At 36.8% G+C, this 4,972-nt stretch overlaps 1 pseudogene; it reads right to left on the reverse strand.

The window, feature by feature from the left end:
- Nucleotides 1-402: 402 nt before the first annotated feature.
- LOC125047437 overlaps nt 403-4,972 on the reverse strand; it is a 5,232-nt pseudogene continuing 662 nt past the window's right edge.

A 4,972-nucleotide genomic window follows, 5' to 3' on the forward strand; every position in this document is an offset into this window, starting at 1 on the left:
TAACAATGAAAATAAAAATAATAGTAATAATAATAGTGGTAGTATCAATAATAATAACACTAATAATAGTGATAATCATGATAATAATAATGATAATAATAATAGTAATAATAATTTCAATTAATTGATAATGAGGATGAGAATGATAACAATGATAGTAATAAAATAATGATAAAAAATGCAATACTAATAATAATACTAATAATGACAGAACGTTTAAAAGCCATGCTTGTTGGCGAATACAATGGTGACTGTTGTCCAAAGCTGCAGCAAAACACACGCGCCGTCATTTAAATTGCAATTATCAGACGAAGGCCTTTGCAATTTTGGTGTTGAGCATGTATGCACACATGCACACACGCACGATGTGTGTATTCATCCGCACACACATCGTGCGTGTGTGCATGTGTGCATTCATACACACACATGCGCGCACATAAGCGCACGCACGCGTTTGACTTCATCTTGTCACCAAACCGCATATCAAGATCAACACAAAATACACACAGAATGTCATCCAGCAACACTCCACCGCGCAAAATCTTCACTCCCAAGGCAAGGGTGAATTGCAGTCCTTGGGTGTGATGTGGAAAGGTTGGCACTTGGCATGGGGGCCGTCCAGATTTCCGTCCTTTGGCACGGAGCTCCAGCACCAAAGTTCACACATGATCCCCAATCTTCTTGCTTACCTTCTTCACCAGCTCACACATCCTCGGGGTAGAAAAGCTCTCAAACTGTAAGAAATCTCCTTCAGAATAAATAGGCAGTTACTTTAGTTAAGACTAGAAATATGAAACTTAAGAAAACATTACACTGAAAAGTATTAAAACCACTTGTATTCTATCTAGTTTACCAAGAAAGCTTGACATGAAAAGTTTCCTTTTTACTATTAGAATTGACCACAGGAAAGAAAGAAAGAAAGAAAGAAAGAATGCAAAGGAAGAAAACTAAACAGGACTATAAAGGAATTCTTACATAAAAATAAAACTCATGAGCAGGTAGTCTTATTCTAGGACAAAGAAAAGAAAAAGAAAAAGAAAAAATAAAGAACAAAGAAAAAAAGGAAAAGAAAAAAAAAAAGAAATAGGAAGAAAAGAAAAAAACAGACATATCTCTCGTTCGTCTCAGCAGGTGGCATGAGGGAGGAAAGCTTAGATAAACCCTGACCAAGAAATGCGGTCTTTGTGATTTCCAGTGTTTCTCAAATCGGCCGCAGAGGTTAAAATAACAAGAAAGGATTTCACTATCAAATCATACTTCAAAAATATGAGAAAAACTGGTTTAACAGTAAAGAGTTTCCTAAAGCTCTGACTTTATTTCAACAAAGCTAGATAAACAATCTTAGGTGTATTAGTTCCAAGGGAAACTGTCGGAGTTTTCTCACCTTGTGCACTGGAGCAGAATTAGGGCCTGAGTAACTGAGGAAGGACAGCGTTAGGTCAACGAAGCCAGTCTTAAATTTCTAAATGCACTTGTCAGATTTCAAGAGATCCAGTGAGCCAAGCCTAGAGATAAGAGCTGTTGTGGTTGCGGTGGTAGGAATAATCTTACCAGCAATGAGCAACAAAAGAATTCATGAGGAGATTGGTGCCACCATCTTTCTCAGAGTCTAATTGAATCAACTTCGGGACTCCAAAACGAGTTGTTTAAGGAATGGCTGAGTGAAGGTTGACAACTCTCTCTGAGTCCACCCGATGGCTTTGGGCTTCGACTTCTGCATCTGCGACTGCAATTTTTCCTCCAGATCAGGGCACAAACTTTGTATTTTCAATTTTGTTAACAGTGTCAGCAACAACATCCCATATGACAGTGATGCCATAATCCCTAGCCTTGAGATTTGCAGCACACAAAACGTAGTCCAAATGTAGCTGATTATTAGCATCAAATTTAAGTGAATGGGGACATCTTTCGGGGCCAGACCAGAAGAGTTCACTGCTTGAAGTTGTCTGGTCTTTGGGGAAATTGTGTAACAGCTGGACAATCTGATTTTAAAACTGTTCTGCAAAGCGCTTGCAGGCCCAGAGAACACAAATAACCGAGGTCTGTCCTCTACTAGAACTCACTTCTCACTTTCCAACACCTCCATGGGGTGTGAGCCCGACAATTTCAGAGTACACGCCACGAATTTGGAATCAACCATCAGCATCTGCATCTGACGGAATTCACATAGCTCTTGACCACTGGAGTGTATGTTCAATATCGTGTGGGAAGATCTTCAATGTACAAATAGGCATAGACTTCTCTGAAGATGATCCATATGCCTCAGTCAAGTGTGGCACAACTACTTGAACAATACCCTGTCTCTAAGGTACCGACCCCAAATGAGGTTTTAAATAACACACACCTATCCATGTACATTCGTGCTTAAACATTGTCTAGAGCAATAGCTACCCCATCAAGAGGTTCACAGAATGAGTCATCATAAACTCTTTCAGTCTCAGGACCAACTCTTCTAAAGCAATGAACTTGTGGATTCATCTTCACAGCTGCTGCAGCAGTTGACTGACTTTAAGAATTGCCTGTTAAGGTTAAACTTCATCAAATCCATGTCTGTTATGACAAGCCTGCCTGCAGGCGTGCACATAGCCTCTGTGATGGTGGACACCATTTTGGAGACACTCATGAGCATCGAAGTAGAACCACTGACAGATAGGAGTGACCATGCCTGAGCATGCCCTCATTACTTCCAGAGCCACAATACCACCAATCACAGCCATCGTGGCAAATTTCTTTAGCACATATGTCCTCAAAGCCTTCCACCTTAGCTGGATGCCCCTCGTTCACTTCCTTGAATGCATGAAGCAACTTCTCTGCATCTTCCTCATTCGAAGGTCTGGGTGCAGAGCCATTATCCTCCTCATACATGAGTAGGGTCTGGAATGCAATCTGCAGGATCCCAGGTCGGTCACGAGGACTTCTGGCTCTTCGACTGACTCTCCAAGACTTCGAATGACTTCTTCGCGGGGACCCTGACTTGAGTGACGAGACCGCCTTGCACATGGTCAGAAAACTGGGCAGTGTGTCCAGTGCTGAATGTGAAGGGACGAAGCAGCTGCAGAAATAAAATCAAGATATAAAATAGAAATAACAAATACCGGTCTTATAGTGATAAGTTCAGTCATCCCCTGTACTTCCGAGAATGTAACACAATCTCATCCTCAAATCCATGGCAGAATTCATCTAAACATCTGACTACACTGTTAACCTGCAAGCCGTGGGGATAAAGAAAGAAAAACTACAATTTCCCCTCTTTGTTTTTCAATGACTGATATTATTATTTTTATTATCCTTATTATCTTATTATTATCATTATCAGTATCAGTATTTCTGCTCTTACGTGTGTATATATATTATATAACACACACGTGTATACATACATATACATATTTATAAATATACATATATAAATATGCATAGATATTTACATACACACACACACACACACACACACACACACACACACACACACACACACACACACACATATATATATATATATATATATATATATATATATATATATATATACACACACACATATACACACATGTCTCTATATGTATATATACACATAATATAAATTATATATATACACACGAATACCACACACACACACACACACACACACACACACACACATATATGTATGTGTGTTCATATATTCATATATATGTATATGTATACATATGGATATAGATGTATACATAATTATATATACACATATAAGTGTGTATATATACATATATATATACACATAATATATATATATATATATATATATATATATATATATATATATATATATATATATAAATATATATATATATATATATATATATATAAATATATATATATATATATATATATATATATATATATATATATATATATATATATATATATATATTGGTCCATAATCCTTTCCGCTTAATTAAGGCGCCGTCATGAGGAGAATCTACGTCGCGCTTCAGTGAGTTGTTTACATAAGGAGTATAAAATTCTGCCGTCAGATGACGTACATCAAAGAAAACATACTATTACATGGATAACTGAACAAAATAGAATTTCACATTAATCTGGGTAACATGCAGGATATTGTAGATACATGAAATAAAAGAGTGTCCTTATACTAATAATCCTTACACAATAACCATCTTTGGTTACTCTGACACAGTGTATAATGTATCAGTAAAACTGCCCTAGATACAGGCACATTCATCTTAAATGGCTAAAAAAAAGTAATATTTACATAGTGATTTCTCATGATTTGGAATTGGCTTTGATATCACACGGCAGTAAGGATTCAGCATTTATTTTCTTATCAATTATCTATTAATGATGATATGATGACAAATTGTTAAAGAACAGGAATGATATGTATATAGAAATGCCTTTGTGAAAGTATCTATCGGAGAGAAAAAGGAGGAGGTGAAGGAGGAGGAGGAGGAGGAGGAAGGAGATACGGAGAAGGAGAAGAGAACAAATGATAATATAAGAAAAAGAAGGAGATATAGAAGACGAAAACGAAGTAAAAAAAAAAAAAAAAAAAAAAAAAAAAAAAAAAAAAAAGAGCAGAACACCAACAATACGAATTTTTTTTTTATCAATCTGTCTAAGCGACTTAAATAATCATTACATGTTATCTTGCTTCTGTGAAGAGCAACCAGTTCCTTCTCTTGAAACCATAGTAAAATAAATGGACCAAGTTGATATACTGATATCCCTTTATAACACACAAATGAAGCACATAACACAGGCTTAATGCAGCACATAATAACACACAAATATGAGAAGACATGACCTAATAAACACCACATAACACGTAGCCCCTCACACCATACATTGTCAACAACAAGCAAAAAAATAAAAGAATATTAACCAGCGTGCACAACATAGGCATAAACAGGAGAAACAGCCCTTAGGTGAGCGAACAGCCCGCAAGGCGCACGCGCTTCAAGAGCGCGGCCCAGTG

This window comes from Penaeus chinensis, chromosome 41, assembly GCF_019202785.1.
Source record: "Penaeus chinensis breed Huanghai No. 1 chromosome 41, ASM1920278v2, whole genome shotgun sequence".
NCBI classification, from domain to species: Eukaryota; Metazoa; Arthropoda; class Malacostraca; order Decapoda; family Penaeidae; genus Penaeus; species Penaeus chinensis.